The sequence below is a fragment of the Vanacampus margaritifer genome, chromosome 10, assembly GCF_051991255.1.
Source record: "Vanacampus margaritifer isolate UIUO_Vmar chromosome 10, RoL_Vmar_1.0, whole genome shotgun sequence".
Classification (NCBI taxonomy): Eukaryota; Metazoa; Chordata; class Actinopteri; order Syngnathiformes; family Syngnathidae; genus Vanacampus; species Vanacampus margaritifer.
Window position 1 is genome coordinate 25,281,357 of NC_135441.1, and position 21,473 is coordinate 25,302,829.

General features: G+C 39.2%; 1 protein-coding gene across 1 annotated transcript in view; it reads right to left on the minus strand.

Annotated features, from left to right (window-relative positions):
- ankrd50 (ankyrin repeat domain 50) overlaps nucleotides 1-1,322 on the minus strand; it is a 34,224-nt gene extending 32,902 nt beyond the window's left edge. The window contains exon 1 of the mRNA XM_077577424.1: nucleotides 1,013-1,322. The gene's annotated coding sequence lies outside the window, so the exon portion shown is untranslated. The remainder of the gene's footprint in view (nucleotides 1-1,012) is intronic.
- Nucleotides 1,323-21,473: the final 20,151 nt, after the last annotated feature.

The window sequence follows — 21,473 nt, forward strand, 5'->3', positions numbered from 1 at the left end:
TTATTTTTATGTCACTATTCATTTATGTTAAATGTACTTTATTGTGGCCAAACTAACTAAATTCTCCCTTTACACTATAAAATATGGTTTTGATTATTCTGATCTCTTTTATGCTAACATGCTAAAATGCTAGTAACAAATTTATTACATTTGCACAGAACATATGGATTATTTTGTGAATTTCACCACCTGTGTACGATGTATGTAAATGATCAAATATCAGTTTTAAGGGCAAATTTGATATTTATTATTATATAAAATTTATTTTATTTTTTGCAAAGGATACATTTACTAGCTGAAAATGGAAAAAACAAATGTGTTTTTTGTGCATTTTAAAATCTGAACAATACTTTTAACGGTAATTGAGAGGCTTTATTTAGGAAAAAATAATTATATAGGATGTTTATGTGGGAGCTAATGCATATTTTATGTGTGCATTTTACGACCCAAACAATGTGTTTTAACAATAATTGGCATTAGTTTGCGAAAAATCGTATTTCAGACAGTTTTGGGCGGGACCCGTGGACACCTTGCATTAGCCTAAAAATCGCTGGAAAGTATAAAAATTACAAATTAGTTTATGGGTCATTCTGACGAGAAGTACATTTTATGAGCATTTACACATATTTTGGTCTAGAATTGCACAGCGGCTCAAACGCGCTTCTGGGCCATATACAGCCCACGGGCCTTAGATTCCCCAACCCTTTAAGGACGACTACACTGTATAGTCAATGGTCAGATTTGTTAAGTGGGCGGAAGACGAACAAAAAAAGACGAACATCTTTTGTATGGCCACCTCATCCATGCATAACCACATTTGTGCACCTCATTTTTAAATAAACAAGCTACATACTGCGAGCAATCAGCAGCAGAAAGAGAAAAAAGAAACATCGGGTCCAGATGTTCGATACCCGTCGTGCGAACTTCAACAAAGCCAGATGTGAGGTTTCCAACAACGTCCCCTGTTAAGTCCCTCCTCGGCTGCTGTTTTAACCCAGAAACGGTCGCTCACCTCCCGCCGACGTGTCTCTCTGCCGTGTTTTTGTCCCTAGTCGACACCCCGTCTGTCCATGTTTCAAGCGGCAAACTTCACGCGAGCCTTTCGACCGTCGCCGCTCCGCTTTCTTCATCCGCGCAGCGTTCGCGTCTTTCTTTCAATTGGGTCTCTTTTCTCTCTTTTTCCCACCCCTTCCTCCCTTTTCTTCTCGTCGTCTTCTCCGGTCGGTGCGAGCTCCTCCTGCTGCCCGGCCGACACACACACACACACACACAGCTCCCCTGGCGAGCCGACTGTGACTCTCCGCCTCCCAAACACTCTTGAACGTTTTCAGTCCGCCGCATGCAAAACACACGCCGGCCGCGGGGCATGCTGGGAGATGAAGTCTTTACAGCCGACGGTGTTTTTACCACATAACATCGTAAATTAACGATACATAATGGTCTCAAACGCAGTTTTTACATTGTATGAATGCTGACAGAGTCAAATATTCATACACATGATCAAATACACTCAGTATGTAGTCTTGGAGATACAGTACATGCGTTATTTTTCCTGTGTGTTAATTTTCAATTATGTTATAAAACAAACTCAACATTTGCTAGTGAATAGCTAATATCATCCTTCGACAACAGCTAATTTGAAAATGTAATATTATATTACTGTTGTTTAAAGATGATCTGTTATATTTTTCCCCCATAGTACTCTGTATCAATAGATGGGATTGCGCTAGCTACCTAAAATCGCTAGCTAGCTTCAGCAGCAATATCCCTCAACAGTGTTGGGCTAATGACTTTCTACCATAGATGGATGGATAAGATGGTGCTAGCTACTATCAAGTAGCTTGTTAACTATAGCATCACAATTATTCAAATGTTTGGTCAGTTATTGAAATACCAGTAAATGTAATATTTTACTATTTAATGTCATTTTAGTATGATAATTTCGTATATTAGGTATAACATTATAATTATTATATATAGACACAGCAACAGTAGATAGGGTGGCACTGGCAACCTTAGATAGCGGGCCTGATCCTTCAAAATCGTAAAAGTTTGAGTACCAGAGCAATAAAAATGAAATCCAAACATAACCCTTAACAGTTAACACTAACATTTATCATCAACATTTTTTATTTATTTTTTTCTGGAGAGCTCAGTATTGTTCATTCGGTAATTTTACCAATTTGACATGTCATCATCATTGCTCTCTTTTTAATTTTTATTTTTTTATTTTAATTAAAAATTATTTTATTTTATTTTATCATCAACATTTTAACATTATTTTTTTTAAATCAAGCACTCATTCTGCATGGAATAAGGACAGCAGAGAGGCAGAGAAGCATTAAAAATACATGTTATTATTTTTTCATTCAATTGTGCTCGCCTGCAGTGCTCATGTAAATACAGTCTCCCGTCCTCCAGCAGTCGGGGGTTGAATTTTAACGTGCGTTCTCTTGCCAATTCGCAGCGCACTTAGCAAATCGCGGCTTTCTCCGCGAGCTGCCCCGCCGCTCGTCTGTCAGCGCAAGCCGACTTACGAGCACATTCCTCCCTGCGGGAACGCCGTAGAGACGCATTGTGCTGTATATTCTGACGTTTTCACACTGTGCACCGTGTGCGTATACAATCTGCCCAATTCCCATAACCACTGCGAATGTGTCTTTGTCATGCTGGCTGCAATACTTTGTCGAGCGCAAAAAGTATACTGTAGCAGGCACTGAAGCGCATTGAGCAGCTTTTTGCGAAAAAAGGACTTTCATTCAAATCCTTTGCGAATGGTTTGAAATGATATTAAAGTGTTTTGGGATTGTATATTTAAGGTGTTAACTATTAATAAACACACAATTTTTAGAGTGGGTATCATCATGATTTTTCACTATTCGCGGCAGGCCTTCTTCCCCTAATTATTGTAATTTGATATGAATGGCAATGTTGCAGCTGTTCACAAGGCTTTAGATCGTACTTCAATTGATGAACCCAACCCAGTAAATGATTGACTATTCGGGTGACAAAAGGTGTGTGTGCATATGTGGTGCATGATGTTGACTGGTTTGTGGATGGGGAGGGGTGCACATCGCTCCTTCCAGCCTCCCAGAGGAATCAAAGTGTCCCATTATAGAATGACTTCTACGCAATGACAAGCAAAAAAAAAAAAAAAAAAAAAAAATCAATATTCCACCAGCCACAATGATAATGGAGTAATAATAAACAATGAGGACGCCGGCTGATAAAGCGTGGCGCCGCACTCCAACGGAGGCTGAGCATAATTGGTAATCACGGAACTGCAACGCCACGGGCCGGCGGGCGCTTTTATTTATTTATTTATTTATTTATTTGCAATCATGAGACGCCGCTGGTTGCGCCTCAAGAATCCGTGAATGTTTTGAGTTTCTCGCTTGTGAAAATTCCCCTCCAAAAATTCCCATCCCAGAGACGATAAGCTGCGGGGAAACAAATGAAACCTGGCAGCTCAGTACATTTGAACAAAAATTTGGTTTCACATGACTGAAGTCTTCATTTTCAGTTGAAACTTTAGTCGCTTTAATAGGATGTATACTGAAAGTCTAAACGTGATTGATGCTGTACTCCCGCAAAAGCTTTTTAAAGCTGCCTGTGGATAACACAAGATGGCGACAAATCAATTTTATCTAATTACACAATGCTCTGGCCTGAATAAATGAAGATCCTCCCCTCACGTCAACTTAGCTCCCAGGCACCAAGATGCCACAAGATATCTTTTTCACATTTCTGTGACACACTTTTGTCAAAATACCACAAAAATCATGAACGTTAACTCGGGAAGTAACTCATTTACTCCCTAAAATGTATAAATACGTTCTATCTTAAATATTACCATGGTCCCAAAAACATATAAATACGTTGTATCTTAAATATTACCATGGTCCCAAAATCATATACATATTATATATATATACATTTTTGATACCATGGTAATATTTTATAAGTTTGTTTACTAGGTTTGTCTGAGAGTCCTATCAAGCCCAACTAGCTAGTGGCTAGCACAAGAGGCTAGCAGCAGAAGCTAACATACGGCTTATTGAATTAATGCATGAAATCATGATACAAAAACTGATCAATACCAGGTTCGGCTGAGAGTCCTATCAAGTTGAAATAGCTGTTGGCTAGCACGAGAGGCTAACACAAGAAGCTAACATACAATTATTTTCTCAGTGTTTCTCTCAAATAACATTGAGTGTTTTTATTATTATTATTTATTAATAAAACAAGTTAGAACATATCTTTTTGTGGGGGTTGGGACAGATTAGTAGCATTATCATTAATTTCAATGGGGAAAGGTGATTTGATTTATTTTATATGTTTAAATATATTAGCATTATTAGTATTCAAAAATGTCCAAAACCATGAAGGGCTGAGGGGGTCGCCGTATCTGTCGGGATGTTGAGGGGGGGGGCAAGTGTTAAAAAGCGTGGGAAGGACTGCTTTAGGACATTTTTCTTCTAAAGTCAATGACGAGTCGTGACACGAGCTGAGGCTATTTGGTTTCCTCGCTTGTGCCATTTACCAAATTGCCTCGCCGAGAGCCCAAAGTCCTGCAATTTTCTTTATTTTTGTTCCTCGTGTCATATTTGACAAGCCCTCGCTCTTCGGCATCCTCGGGACAAATGTGGAGCGTTTACTAATTCAGACGAAAATGAGTGACTTGCGCGCAATGTGAATGCGGGCAACGTGATGCCAGGCAAAAACTTGTAAGAAATTGGAGATCCTTTCATTGAATGTTGGACACTTTTATGACTCGCTGACAAATGGCACTGCCACAGAAACTGTCTTCCTTTTCGTCAAACTCACACGCCCTCTTATTTTGCTTGATGGATTGCTCTCACCCGCCTAATTGATGAATGGAATATTTCCTAATGGTTGTCAGCACTTGACACCGGATCAAATGAAATGTGGCAACAAACAAATCAAAGTGTTCACATCTTGAGTGTTTGTCATCAGCTGTGTAACTTTTTGGGTGATGTATTGGACATCTAAAGTTTAGTGACACTTTAGTTGCATTAACACTGCAGGTGTAAAAGCCCATTTCATTCCGTCTAAATGAAATTGGATACATCTGTTATACATCAGATTGTATGTTCTATACAACTCTAATGCACGATAGCAGCATTCATTGTATTATATTGCATGATTGCACCATATTTAATGTTCTATGCTGGTCTAAGGCGCCAATATCTGTTAAGTTCAACACAACTCTAACATAGCAAATTTACGTGATATTTAATTATATTTTGTGTTTTAATAGGGGCGACATAATTAAAAAAAAAAAAATCCTCATTAATTGCATGACATCAAAAGTTAACACACGATTAATCGCAAATTTTATATCTGTTCGAAATGTACAATAAAATGCACAATAACATTTTTTCCTACTCTTCTTAACATAAGTGGGGGAAAAAATGTTAACTCTTTGACTACCAAAAACGTTAAATAACGTTTAGTAAAATTCTATGGAGGAGTGCCAAAGACGTTAAAAGACGTTTGTTTCAAAACAGAGGTGAAACTAACCATTTTCTATTGTTGATTACTGAAAAACGGAATAAGGTAGAAACAAACTTTTTTTTTCTGATGAAAGATGAGAGTCTAATCCTTCATTTGGTAGTGTGTGTGTTTCCATAGTCCAAACACATAATTTTCTGTGGACCTCGAAAGATCAGTCAAAAATGCTTAAATCGGCTGGCACCCACGGCATCCCTTTTCTGAAAACGTCTGGCAGTCAAAGAGTTAAACTAATAGAAATATGACTGCTGCTTTTAGTAATTGATAGAGTAATTTTATAATAATTCATAAAATTGAGTTAAAATAAAAAAGATGTACTGTACTGTAAAAAACGAGTGTGATATTGATTTGTGTTGAGGTCATTGGTGACAGCATTTTTCTATTCATATTAAGAGCTAGCTAATCCTGTAACTTGTGAAATAATTTTTTTTTTAAAAAAAATTGTAAAGTACAATTTGACACCAGTATCCACAAATATATGCATTATTTAATTAATTATTAAATTAATTTATTCCTGCAAAATTTTGATGTGGGTGTGGCCATCCAAGTAAAGGGTGGCCATTAATCGTGCATTAAAAAAAATAGTGGCGTTAAAGGAAGTTTAAATTAACTCAAAATTAAAGCACTAATTTTGACACTCCTAGTTTTTTACTTTTTTTTTTTCTTTGGGAAGATAAATACTGGTGTCGGTGTGCATTTCGAGTTCAAACTGCTCCAGGGAGCCTCGTGTTAATATTTTTGGGAGGATGAATAACAAGGTTAGCGCGCAAGCATGTATCTGCAGATTTCACGCAGAAGTCAGATCAGTTTCAAGTATTTAGTCTTAACAAGTTGTGAACTTGTGACATTGTAGTCCGGAAGGTGTTGTTTGTTGCTCAGCTGCAGGCTTGTCGAAAGCCAGCAGACTAGAACTAACAACTCTGAAATATTTATGTCCCATGAGGTGAAGTGTGTATGTGTGTGTGTGTGTGTGTGTGTGTGTGTGTGTGTGTGTGTGTGCGCGCGCAGAGATGACAAAAGTAAGTAAAAATACACATCCTTTAAGGAAAGTAATAAAAATACTGGATCAAAAGCAGGAAATTGTGACTTGAGGGGAAACAAAAATGCAAACAAGTCCTAATATGCCAAGGGAAAAAGTGGTCATTTTTCAAGAATAATGTTTTTATATCAAGAAAAAATAACATTTATTTAATGTTTTGAATAAATTAAAAAAAATTGTTCATGAATAAAAATTTATTCCTCTTTGTTTCGACCTTTCTCAGCTGAAATATTACATGTTATAAATACAAATTCCTTCTTTTTTTTTTTTTTTTTTTTTTTTTTTAAGATGGATGGTTGGTAGTATTTGTTTTTCACATTTGCGTTGCTGCAATCAAAATGACTTCCTGTTGTTTGGCGGCAGAGCTCCCTTTTGTGCTTTTACGGCCAAGAAGCTTGTTTAAGAACAAGAGCAACTCAGCTGAGGACACACTTTGTGTTTGCACGGGCCATAAAGAAAACGAGGGCCGCGTCCATCCTCCCTGCAGCTCCGACTTCCTTTTGGTGTGGGGCCTCCCTGTTGCATTATTCATGCGCGCACCTTCTTCAGTCAACATAGAACCCCGGATGACCCAGAATGTCAAGTGATCAAGAAATACATGAACACATCCAAAATATAAGTACAAGTGCTCTCACCATATTGGCACAGCAAATCAACTTTCCCTATTGGAATGAATGGAAATGCCGTTAATCTGTTCCAGCTGCTACAAAAATCCCTACAAATTTTAAAATTCTAAATATCATATTTACTTGATAAAACATAACTAAATATAATTTAAAGAATTAAACAGTTATTAAAAAGTTATTAAAAAAACAACTTAATTCTCCTTTAAACAAAACAGAATATAAAAGTAAGGTCAAAATTCAGTCTTTTTGCCAGCGTCCCCTGGTCAAGGTTTTTTTATTTTTTTGGGAGGGTTGGGGGGGGGGGGTGTTGCTTCTGCTTTGCGTGACCTTGCAACAAATGGTCCAATTATGTGAGGTATAGCAGCAGGCTGCACGCATTCCTTGTTTAACCCCTCTTGCTGACACCCGCACACACTTACTCAAGCGTGCACTGGCCGTTGGGGTCAAAGTTCACCGCACACTGTGCTGGGGCTGTTAATTTTTTTTTTCTCTCCAATTTGGTGGCTTAACGACCGCCGCGGGGGTGAAAAGACGGCTAAGCGTTCAGCGTACAGGTGCCGTAAAAAAATGCATCATAAAGCTTCTTTTCGCGCTACGTTGAAGCCAGACAAAAGCAACACGGGTGCGAAAATCTGTTGCGTCGACCCGGCGGCCTCAACAATTGCAAGCCTCACCCGTCTCAATTAAGCTCAGCGTTCGTGACTGATGAGGCAAAAAAGTTGGACTTTTTGAAACTGGTTTGCTGATTGGAAATTATACATATGCTAGGAACAAATCAGGAAGCGCGAAAGTACTTTTTCACAGCTCTGTAAATGTTTATAGCATGCAAATGAAAGGCCCTAAAGAGACCGCCATGTTGGGCCGTTTTGCACATTTCGCACAATAGAACTGGAAAAGCGATCTAACGGTTTGCTCAAGATTTATAGCATGTTTTTTTTATAAAGTCTCCCCCACAAAGCTGAGCATAACTGATGGCTAACATTCGTTTTTTTGTGAGTCAATAAAAGGCTACTGTGCCTTGGAAGGAGCAGTTGTTACCGTGGCAACGGGGCTAACATCAGACACAGTCCCGGATACGTCTTTTAGTTTCCAAAATAGTCTTATTCAAGTTGTCCAAAACGATTATTCTATAGTATGTCAATTCTTGGGTAGCTGGGGTCAACGCTTAGATAAAGCGGGGTACACTCATACCAAAGAATAAACGCTCAGGATAAACTTTTTGAGACATCCGTCAAACGGGCCTTTGTTGATTTTCACCCCAAAAAAAAGTACTCTTAACACTCATCGCACCAAACAGTAATCACTTCCGAGACAATGTTAGTTTTGATTGGAAAAATCACTCAGGATAATCTTTGAGTTACATTCGATAATTAGGCCTTTGCTGAGTTAGATCAGAAAAAAAAAAAATCACTCTTCACACACCGCACACCAAATGATAATCTTTCAGGCTAATCCTACGGAACAGAAAAATTAGTCTTCACACTCCCTGTACCAATTGATAATCACTTAGGATATTCTTTCTGAGACATCCGTCAACCTGGCCTTTGTTTACTTTTCGCAGTAAAATCGCTTGCCTCACCTCACACTAAAGGATAATCACACAGGATAATCTCTTTGAGACATCTGTCAATCAGGCCTTTGTTGACTTTAATCAGAAAAATTACTCTTAACACAGTCCACACCAAAAGGTGGAATTGGGCTCAAAATCGGCCCTGGTTATCAGTATGTGAGGGGAAAAAAAAATCCCACACCACACAATCATTGATAAGTTAATCATTCAGAGACATCAGGCAATCGGGTCTTTCCTGACTTTGATCGCAAAAATGACTTTTGACACACATCCCACACGATCATTTCTGAGACATCCGTCAATCCATCAGGCCAACTGGAGACATTTTCAGAAAAAAAGTATTGCCAAATGAATATCTTTCTGTCAGTGTCAATCAGCAGTGTTGTAATCATAAATGTGTTCTGGTGTATTGACACATGCATGAGGATTTGCTCGGGTGGAAAAGGTTGGAAGGCGGGCATGAAAGAGCTGCCACTTTCAAACACCATCTGCTGGTGTGTGTGTGTGTGCGTGTGTGTGCGTGTGCGTGTGCGTATGTGTGTGTGTGTGTGGAGGTGGAGGCAGAAGCAGGACATATGGCTTGTGAACCTTCTCGCGGAACAAGAACAGTTAGGGGGGCTGTCAGTGTTGAATGTGCAAATTCCAAATCGTCATCATCTTTTGCTTCCTTCGTTGACATCTTGTTTATAGGCTACTACAATGTCCTGGATTACCCTCTTTTATTTATTTATTTATTTATTTGCAGTTTATGCAACTCTTGTTGGGGCTTCTTGTCCAGGTCATGTTTGTAAATGTGAATTAGTTCTCAGTTTACCTGGTTAAATAGAGGTTCAATTAAAAAAATAATACAAATAAAAACTTTCTTCTTTAATGAAACCTTTATTCCGTCTATATACCGTCTTACACAACATGTTAACAAAGGTTAACCACTGTAGCATAAAACTACTTGCCTGATAGACATGCTGTGTCATGCACAATTCAAATAATCGATTAAAGGGAATATTTTATTTATGTAGAAATTTTAGTGTCTGAAGATCAGAGTTACTATAGTTTAAGAAAAAATTTTTTTTTTGTTTTTATTTCATTTTGAGTGTTGCTTTTTTAATTTAGTTAGTTTTACTTTATTCCCTTTTTTTTAAACAGTGGGGAAATAGCTTTTTTTCAACATGGCCTTGGTTGATCTCTTATACTCTGCTGCCACCTTTTGGCCGTTTTTGTAATAACTACCATTGGTTCAAGGATTCTCTTCAGTTCTTAGGCTGCATCAAAGTCTTCTGTATTCTCTAGCATAAAGAAAAACAAAAAACATATAAATACGTATTTATAGAATAGAACATTTGTATACATTTTTGGGGAGCAAATGTGTTAATAAACATGTTATGGTAAAATGACAAAGCAGGCGAGGCGAGCTATTGAAGGCAAAAGTCAAGCATGCAAAATTGTCACCTAGGAGCGACGTCATCTGAAAGTGCTTTTCAAACGTCCTTATTCCAGTTAATATCGAAATAAATATACTTAAAATCACATTTAAAATCATCCCCAAAGACTCATGCATTAAATTAATAACAGTACCAAAGACTAAAACAAAGAACATTTTTGCTGGAATTATATTTTTAGTTAGTTTTGTTTAACATAAAATATATTTTCTCTTAGTTTTTGTTTGTTTTTAAAAAGCATTTTTCATTTTTTATTTAGTTAACAGAATTGTTTTTTTAAATTTAATTGTAGTTTTTTCGTTAGTTTCCGTTAACTAAAATAACAAGAAGTTTGTCGTAGGAAGGACAAATAAGGTCGATGCACCAACCTTTAAGGGGGGAGCATTATGGCCACTATGAAACCTTCCCCAGGCTTCATCCTCCGATAGACAGGAAGTCAAGTGTATCATTGGCCTGCTGCTGCCGGCTTGCGGCAAGCTGTCCGGTCTCCTGCGACAGGTGCATCTTTTCTCAGAATGCCTGGCGGTGACGCCGCCAAAGCCTCTTTAAATCCCCGACTGCTGATGCGCCAAACGTGTCCTTATTCCGCCGATGCCAGTAATTACGTTTGCGGCCGAGGCTTGCGCGGCAAACAGTCGATAAATGTGCCGCGGCGGCGGTAAGACAAATGGCGCTGTTATCCGGTTATAGTGCTTAATCAAAATTCCCTTTATGCCTGCACGGGGGTCAGTGTGAAGTTCTGATGTGTTCAGTGGTTTTAACGATAATGACAGGCATGTTCGCGCTTGGGTTGACACAGTGCAAAGTCGGCTTGACTGAAACAGTTGGTCAGCTGGAGCCTTACAAGCAAACAACTGGCAATGAATCGGTGCTGAAAATATGATGCATGTTAATGTCAAAAAAAAGAAGGTGGTGCTTGATTCATGCTGAAACCAAAGCCAACGAGAGAGCCAAAGATCTCAAACATTTTAAAATGTTAGCAGATGTCTGGAAGAGGAAGACTATTAATTCAAGGCAAGATTTTTCCGCTTTTTTTCTAATGTCACAGTTTTGAATAAATGCCACCGACATAAAACTGGGGGAAGAAGTCATCCTGGGAGCGTGGACGAGAAATGCTGCAATACCGGGATTTGGATGTTAATATCAACACTTAACCCTCTCTGTTGTATTGAAAGTAGGGGTGTCAAATTTAGTGTGTTCATTTTTAGTTAATTTAAAGTTCCTTTAACTCTTTGACTGCCAGACGTTTTCAGAAACGGGTTGTCCCCAGTGCCAGCCGATTTTAAGCATTTTGACTGATCTTTCAAGGTCCATAGACAATTATGTGTTTGGACTATGGAAACACACATACTACCAAATGAAAGATTGGACTCTCATCTTTCATCAGAAAAAAAAGTTTGTTTCTACCTTATTCCGTTTTTCAGTAATCAACAATAGAAAATGGTTAGTTTCACCTCTGTTTTGAAACAAACGTCTTTTAACGTCTTTGGCACTCCTCCATAGGATTTTACTAAACGTTATTTAACGTTTTTGGCAGTCAAAGAGTTAATGGCACTTTTTTTTTTTTTTTACTTGCGATTACTTGGAAAGCCTGTACTGGGGGAATTCCAGTCACAACGTAGCAGACACGTCCACGTCAAAATGTTGCCGTAATAAATTGAATAATAATGCATATATTTGTAAAGACTGGGTTCAAGTTGTATTTTACAATTTTAAAAATGTGCAGAATTTCACAAGTTACTTCATGTTAAATATTAGATGGCTCTTAATATGAAAAGAAAAATGGACTGAGCTGTCACCAACGTCTTACAATTGCAATTATGCCATCTAGTGGTAGAAAAATGGCCAACACAAATCAATATCACACTAGTTTGTTTTTTTTACAGTACAGTACATCTTTTTAATTTCAACTCAATTTTATGAATTATTATGAAATTACTGAATCAATGACTAAAAGTTGCAGCCATATTTCTATTTAAAATGTTTTCCACTTTTGTTACCAAGAGTATGAAAACCGAGAAAAAATATTTGATTGTACATTTTGTTGTACATTTAGAACAGATATGAAATGTATGATTAATTGTGAGGTAAGGTATTGAAGTCATGCGATTAATTACGATTAAAAATTTTAATCGCCTGACACCCCAAGTTGAAAGCAATTTTCATTGTCCGACAAACATATCAGATGCTGATGTCATCATATTTGAGTCCATCATGTCTTGTAATGTATTTTTTTGTGTGTGATCTCTGTGTAAATGATACAGTCGTGAGGTACAGTTGATGATGAAATTGTAGTGGACCTAGCATACACCCCTGTGGCACTCCTCAAAGGACTTTTGCCTCCTAATCCTCATGAATGTGATGTTATTGATATCAAGTGATAAAATGAACATCCTTGGTAGTGTTATGTGACCAAGTAAGTTGTGCTTTGGGGTGACAGATCTCTTTATTCTTTATAAGGATCCACAAAGTGGTCGCTCGTCTTCCTGGTGTCCTCAAATAATTCAACAAAAATATACAAAGTTTAACATTATTCTGTGTAGTAAAAATGAAAACAGATAATGTAAGTAGAAACAGACAAACAACATGCACAATTTAACAGGTCACACAAAATAAAAGAAAACATTTAAATGAAATTGCAGGTGCATACGTTAATAAATGCAATTACATCGATTCCCCAATAATCAGGTATTAAGCTATTGGATAACCACGCAATGCATGACCGGGAGCTCGATTCCTATGTTTGTCCACACAAAACTCACACGCCGACGCAGACGTGACGCCTTGTTTACTAGGTCATGCGAGCGTGGTTTACGGTAAGGTCAATTAGCTGATTGTAGGATGCCTTGTAGAGTGAAAATACACTCAGTGGTAGCATATCGCTCTTCACTCGGTTGTGTGTAATGCCAGATCTTCTGCGAGGGCAATTTTTGGGATCACAGTGTTAACAACGTCGAATGAATTAGTTGAACCCCCAAGACTTGGCGGGTCGCCCCCTGCTGTTTGTCTATTAGCGATTATTGAGCTACCGCGCTGACTTGTGCCACATTCCTGGAAACTATGACATTTCAGACTTCAAACTCACTTATTCTAATTTTTCCACTACATTCAATCCCACAATCTACTCAAAAAGCAATGGAATACTGAGACAAATTTCTTCATTTTACATTCGGCTTATTTATTTGATTTTTTTTGTTTAGTTTTTTTGCTTTAATTAGTGAATAAAAAAATGAAATAGTTTTGGTTTTGGGAGAAAAAGGCTAAATAAATGGGGTGGAGAAGTTTTTATGGGAAGTGTGATTGAGGCTCTAGATTTAGAATGATGAATTCATATGCTCCCAAAATATATACATTCTATTTTAAATATTATCACGCTCCCAAAGATTTTATGTTTTTTTTTTTTTTTTTATGCTAGAGCATAAAGAAGGTTTTGATGTAGCCTCTGAAATGAAGAGAATGCTTGAAGCAATGGTAGTTACGAAAACGGCCAGCAGGTGGCAGCAGAGCATAAGAGATCAATCAGGGCCATGTTGCAAAAACTCTTTTTGCCAATGTTTTAAACAGATTTGTGAATAATGATGAAACTTAGCTATATTCTAATGCTAATTGATGCAAAACGGATACAGCTAGAAATATACTTTTTTTTTTTGCTCTAATCTTTCTTTTTGGTAGGTTCCATGTTTTTATAGCAATAGAACACAATATTCTGAGGGCCTTGCAAAATCAGTCAAAAATCCAGTAAAACAGCTGGGAGCGAAGGGGGTTGCTTCAGTGAAAATGGCTGGGAGTGAATGAGTTAAAACCCATACCCTCATTTGAAATTTAAGCAAACTGAGTGTTCTGTATGTGTGTGCCTCTTTCTTAACTTAGCCAGTTTAAAGTGGGGCAGCTGGAAGAGACGCTGTTTTGCAAACATCCACGCAGGCCAGACATAATGCGTCTGGTTGGGTTGCTGAAAAAAAAACAAAACTTGGAGCTGATGCATCTCACCCGTGTGATTGAGTGTTTTCTAGGCCACGTTCGCAGTGCAAATTCGTCTTGGTGCTCGTTTCCCGGCCTCGTCTCGTTCTTTTAGCTGTCGGAACAGTGTAACAAAACATCATCTATCGCCGAGCAAACTATTTTATGTTGCCCGCCGGTGCGGTTGTGTAGGAGGAGGAGGAAAAGCCGAAGAAGAAGAAAGAAATGCTGTCAAAATATCTGAAAAAAGGGCTGACGTGTGGAAATCAATGTTGACGAAATTGTACCAGTACTTGTTTGGTGCAACGTGGTCATTGCGAGTGCATCCGGTAGTTTGGGAAAGGTCGTCTAGAGTATAACTTTGGTAGAAGGTTCTAGGATGCTCCATCAACTTTACAAATCTAAAGAAAGAGGATATTGTACTTTTAATGGCTTGGATAGACCATTTGATAATTCTTGTTGGTAGAAAAGTGATTAACTACTGCTGAGCTGATCTCAACTAAGACGATAACACTGCAAGATACGTCCCAAAATGTTTTTTTTTCCCTTTCCAATTTAAAATGACTATGACATAATCTTCACCATGTCTATTTTTGAAACCATCTATTAGTTGAAATACAAATTATAGCTAGTGTTCCGTCTCCTTCCGAGGTATTTACCTCACGTAACATCTTCTTTTCAACTGTCACGTCGCGCATACAGACTACGGCGGCAAAATAGAAGGTTAGAAACATCATTCATTCAAGCGGTTTATCGTATTTTTTCAATTACCTTGGCATGGTCAAATGACTTGGAAGGGTTTGTTTACAAATGGTGCCATCAGAGAAAGCTCCATGCCTCTATCTTTGTCACAAAAAAAGTTGATGGAACCTCATGATATCTCTGGCCTTCTTCACCCTACAAGTGTAAAAATACCAAAAGTAAAAATCTGCAAGAGTCTATATGAAAACTTGTATCTTTCTATACTTTATCTGCTCCCACAGTTTTGAGACGCATATTCTTCACATCGCTGCTTTTAGGAGCAATTCCGCATCCGTGCGCTAATCAGTTTGGGCGGCGTATGCTAACCGTAAACATGACGACGATGCCAGGTTCCAGCGACTCGCCATGTGCGTCAGAGGAAACACAAACCCACCTGGCAGACTCTTGCGTCCTCTTAATTCGTGGCGATGATTGTCAAAACCGAAACCGGAGTCTTCTCCCCGCTCCCTAGACGGAGAAAATGATCCGAGTGCTGTATATTTTTTGACGCGATACAATTAAGAGAGCTGTTATTTCTTCAAACGGGACTTGTGTGGTTTAGTAACCACAAACGGCAGCGAGGAAGAACGAATGGAAAACACGTGCTGTGAGGAGACCGGACCAAGACAATACGAGCGACATATTGCAATTATGTCAGAATCAGAGTCATACTGGCGTAACTGGATTATTGTGAAACCCAAGTTAAATCACGTTAGTTACAAATGGACTGGAAATCAAATGTATGAAGGCCTGCTCAGCCCGTAGCGAAGCACTGCTGCAAAAGAGACAATGGCGGATTCCTTTAATACATAAACCCATGGCAGCACGGTGTGCAAGTGGTTGCATGTCCGCCTCACAGTTCTTAGGTTCCATGTTTAAATCACAGCTTTTCACTTCCTCCCACACTCCGAAAAGCATGAATGTTACGTTCTTTGAAAATGTTTTATCGTAAGTTGTTTTGTATGTGTTGGTATCAGTTTTACAGTCAGATTGTACTACGAGTGACGGCACACTTTCCGTTCTATTTGGTGAGAGAAGTCAGGTTTCCGTCCTAATTGGTTCTAATTTTTTTAAGCAAATGTACTCAAAATGCGCAAAACGGACATGCGACTTATGCACTTTTCCATTTGTTCTTCTTTTGCAAATATTGAGAGGGGACTCCGTCGCTGTAGGTGGCGGTACACACCATAGAGACGTGATCCACCAGTCATTTAAAAGAAAGAAGAAGACCAGGAAGCGACTGCGCCGTGCAATGACGTTGTATGACTTTTGTCATTCTTGATAAAACGTAGCGTTTCCTTGCTGTTTTCCTTCTAAAATAGCATTAATATTTCTCCCTTCAATTAATTCCAAAAATATTTCTATTTCATCGTCCCCCCCAAACATAGCTTACTTTTATCGTCCGACATTGCTTTGGGACCGCAAACGTACGTGTGACGTGATATCCGGTCAAAACGTGTGACGTGTATCCGCCAGCGTTTATTCGCAAAACCATAGCCAAAATTTGCATTTGCAGGAACGGTTCGATTTTTAAATTGAGACAATTCGATTTGGTTCAACTCAATGGCATTTCGATTCAATTCGATACGGTACGGCTCAGTTCGAGAGGGTATGCAGCAGGCTTTTGTTGTCATTTTACATACTGAGCTTGCCAGTACTGAAAAAGTGTCATTTCCTTCTAAGATATAACTCTCCAGCAAAAGATGATTCGATACGTATCTCAATATATTTCAAAGTGGAATCATTTTGTTTGGTGTGATGCTCTCGCTTATTTTGAATCAAAAAAAACATGTTTCGGTTAAAACCGTTTTTTGTTACACCCCTAGTAGTCTCCCATCCCATGACACACAGGAAGACCAGAGCGAACAGTCGAACCCTGAACTTTAGAACTGTGAATCACACGTTCTGTGCTACTGCAACCTTTCAGTCTCCGCCGTCGTTCTTGCCAAAGAAACGATCGGTCTCCAAATCCTGAGCTTTACGGAAGACTTACCGCCTTGGAACAATTTTCTGCAGTTTGAAGTGAAACATAAGCACATGCAGTGGAAAAGGACATGAACAAAAGCTCCGATGGAAAATCTGTCAAAATTGGACCGCACGACAAAGCGTGCTTACGGAGGTCCGTCATCGCTGGCTTTCCTCGTTAAATACAGATGGTGCCTCTTCATATGGCTCTCTTCTACTTTCAAAGTACTGCATGCAGGAACATGAAACTCTGGCAAAACATTCATCCCCCCTGCATTGATTGTGCTATTACTTTTATGATCATTTCAACACATTGTGGTGTGAGAATTGAGTTTCAACCATTTTGTACCATTTAGTACCAAACGCCTTCTCTACGCTTCCCTACGTATGTGTCCATCCATTCATCGTCTATCCATTCATCATCTGTCCATAAAAGGGAAAGAGGAATTTCACCCAAGGTATGTTGGCCAATTTTCCCAATACGGTTTTTGACCACAGTATTATTTTAAAATTTGTACTTATACTTAAGTACAGATTGTGAGTACTTTGGCCACCTCTTGTAAATCCAGCCCAAGTGTCCTCTAGTGCTGGTTCAACAAGACGAGTGGTTCATGTTGTCAACGGCAACGGCGTGACATGGAAGCTGATACAAGCTCTCGCCGTGGCTAAGTGGCGGCGGTCTGCTGCACCGGTGATTGCCATCTCGTTCTCCTTTTGCTGCTTTAGCTTGTTTGTTTTGACTCAACGAGGGCGAGATTGCATCGGCACAGAGACACAGGTCGGGTTTTTTCGTAACTGCTAAACTGGAGAGAAAGTCGGAACGCGCGGAACGGTGATAATAGCACGGCAAAAACAAGGTTAATTGTGGCCAGCTAAATTCTGCTTTGTTCCATGCAAATTGTACAAATTTATTTCCAACAGTTTATTCTGCAAGTGCGGAAAATGCAAGCACAAAAACACGACTGTAGCAAATGTATTGTCCTTCTTTCTTCTGTGGTGTGAGCGAGCCAACGTAATGGTGCATTACCAACAACCCCTCAGATTGTCCTTCCACCGCAAAGAAGCCAATGTGAATTGATGGTGGCTGGATGTTGTGAAGTTTGCTGCCGCCATCTAGTGGTCGGGGTCAGAAGCGCACACGCATCTCAGGTTTTATGCTTGTATCACAAGACGAAGAAATCAAACAAGCAATGGTTTGCGTCCCAAAAGATTCAGAAGTCAAGGCACTCCTATCTCAAGGCACCACTATATTTTATTTAATTGTTTTATATTTTCGTCTTGGTATTGGCTAGATATTGATTTGGAACTGGTCCAGATGATGTATATGGCACAGGTGCTGTCCAATTATTTTGTAGTACTGAACCAGTTGACTTCAACAAACTTTAAAAATCTGATACATTTTAAGCCTTCCCTGTTTCTTTTTTACCAGTAAATAATTAATGTAAATGTAAAAGGCAAGAAATGTATCGATTTAGGGAGAAACCCACATTATACGCTAGGGACAATGCCAGGGAGGTTGACAAGCTGATTGGCTAGAAACAAGGAAGTAAGCATGGCTTTATCATGGATTCATTCAGGGGTTTTTTTTTTTTTTAAACTGCTGAATATAAAATTATATTTGACATCTGCTTTCCATTTTGAATCCCTGGCGATAACCATGACCTGTTTGTACTTTTGACTGACAGTCTGAAGAACATTGGCAACGTGTTTAAATGGCACCTTCTAAAGCAACGCCACTAATTACGCCCTTTCACATCACCATAATTGATCTCGTCGCGCGGCGGCCGCATCAACGCTGCAGCCGGATTGTGAAATTTAATACAGAATGAGACCTCCTCCTTGTGCTAACACAGCGTAGCTTCCAAAATTAGGAATTGGACGCCCACATAGTTGTTTGTGCATATTTGCGTTGGATGGATTTTGATTTTCAAAGTCCGCCTCACTCAACCTACGTGACACACTGAAGTGGCAAAAGTACTCACAGTGTACTTTAGAAGAAGTATAGATGCTTGTTTAAAAAAAAAAAAAAAAAATCTGGTAAAAGTACTGCTTCAACCCCAAAAAAAAAAGTCTTGTAAATGTCTCACACCACAGAGAAGAGTGTTGTTAACATTAACAACCCTGCCAAATTTGTATGATCAAATCTCAAAGTGAGGTTTAAAAATGGGAGAAATCAAGACATTCTCTGCTCTCGAATGTTATACGTGTGTCTGCTAGATGCACTAAAACCACAAAGATTTCTTATTATGCCTTCACATCTTTACGTTTGAGACACAAAAATGTAACTGCTTTAAAAGTCTCCGGTGGTTGGAATATATCCTACATAGTTGTTGCTGGGCTTTCCAAGCTCCTATGTGGACATGCACGATAGCCACTAGCGACCTCACAAGCTAGCTCACGAGCTAACAGACTCCCAGAGACTAAGTCGACAGAAAGTATAGGGAGTACAGATGCCTGTTTTCACATGCAGGAAGTAAAAACTACTTATGTAGATTACAGATACAGTGATACCTCAGCTCACGAACTTAATTGGTTCCCAGGAAGTGTGTGTGAGGCGAAAAGTTTGTCTTCCAAACATTTATTTCCCATAGGAAACCATTAAAATGAGAATAATCCGTTCCCAGGTCCCCATAAAACATAATTTTCTACTAAATAAGCCTTAAAACCACACAAAATATACCTTATTTTATGTACAATAAATGTGCTATTGTATTGTAATTAAAGAAATACACTGTACTGTATAATAAAGTCGTTTTATTTGCCTTTGTGATGGTACAGTAGTTGATGGCTTGATTGGAATGGAGTGGGAGGAGGAGGGAGGGAGTTACTGTTTGGAAGGAGAGTCACCTTCCATAAGGACTGTAGGTAACGCAACCTCCGGTGTGGCTTCTCTTCTTTGCTTCTTAGGAGACTCTTTATCCTTTGTGCTGACTAAAAACCTCTTAATTGACACCTGTTGCTTTCTGAGTTGTAAGGTCTTACGAAACTGAGGCGTCACATTATCATTCATCATGTTGATGATTCTCATAGCCACAGTCTTTTCTGAATGGTACCGTTCGATAAAAGCCTGCACATCACTCCGCTTAGTCAACATGGTCTTGATGCTCTCACTTGATGCCGCAGCCATCTCCTCCTCCTCCTCCTCCTCGACTTAGCGTACTGGTACTGGGACGCTAGGTCACACAAACAGCACACCTCGTTCGTGTTTTTCGATGATCTCCTTCTTCTGCTCGACTGTAATTTTCTTGAATGTCTTCTTAGGCTTACCACTAGCCTGTGGTGGGGTCTTTTTCGGTCCCATGATAGCAAAAGTACACTCCAAAATGGTCCAAAATGTCTACCAAACACAAACCACGTCCGCACTCAAAGAAAGGGGTGACGAACTTGGGACGCCGTGAGCGTGCGTCAGCTTCTCGTGTCGCGTGATTTGGTTCGTCCGCCGAAAACTAGTTCGTCAGCTGAGACTATATGCTAATGTTTAAGTTCGTGAGCTGAAGCGTTCGTCAGCCGAGGTATCACTGTACCTAAAAATAAAAATCGACTTAAGCTCATATTTATATTTTGTTACCTCCAACAACTGGTGTCACCTCACTAACTGCTGTGTCAGATCCGTGTACTCTCTCTCCTCTATGCATGCCTGCTTGCCCAGTCGCTTGGGATTGATGGCAGACAGAGGTCAGCATATAATCACCACTGATGAATATGGAGGAGCCTTTTTGCGCTTTGCACGGAGTGGTGCCAAAAAAAGAAAAAGAAAAGAAGAGTTGACAGATAAGGAGGCCTCTGCTGTGTCCTCGGGGACCCACTGGCTCTCATCTCAAGGTTGGAGATGGAAGGCGGTTGTGGGGGTGTGACGCTTAGGACTGCACTTAATGAAAAGGCTCAGTCCAATTATTGGTTGACAGCCACCACACCCGAAATGACCCTCATGGGAGAACATTTTGAACCATCCAACCACGGTTAGAGCCCTGGTTGTGCTCAAGCCCCTGCCCCTTTTGTCCTGGAAAAGAAAACTTCCCTTTCTGCTGAAGCCCATTTTTTCTTTATTAGTCAGTGTTTAAAAAAAATAAATATAAATCAATAGTGTCATAATAAGTCACCTAGTAATTATGAACAACATTAATTTTCAGCCCCCAAACTTAATATTCTAAACTAAATATTGCCACCTCCATGCTTGACAATTGCGATCTTTGGGTCTTTCTCATATATATATATTTTTTTCAACCTTCTAACACAGCATGTCGAGTTGTTGCCAAATAGCTCAACTTTGGTTTCATCCGACTGCAGCCTTTGACAAAGCCTTTTCTGATGTTTGCGTTTACATGTTCACTTATTCACTTAACTCTTTGACTGCCAGATGTTTTCAGAAAAGGGATGCCGTGGGTGCCAGCCGATTTAAGCATTTTTGACTGATCTTTCAAGGTCCACAGAAAATTATGTGTTTGGACTATGGAAACACACATACTACCAAATGAAAGATTGGACTCTCATCTTTCATCAGAAAAAAAAGTTTGTTTCTACCTTATTCCGCTTTTCAGTAATCAACAATAGAAAATGGTTAGTTTCACCTCTGTTTTGAAACAAACGTCTTTTAACGTCTT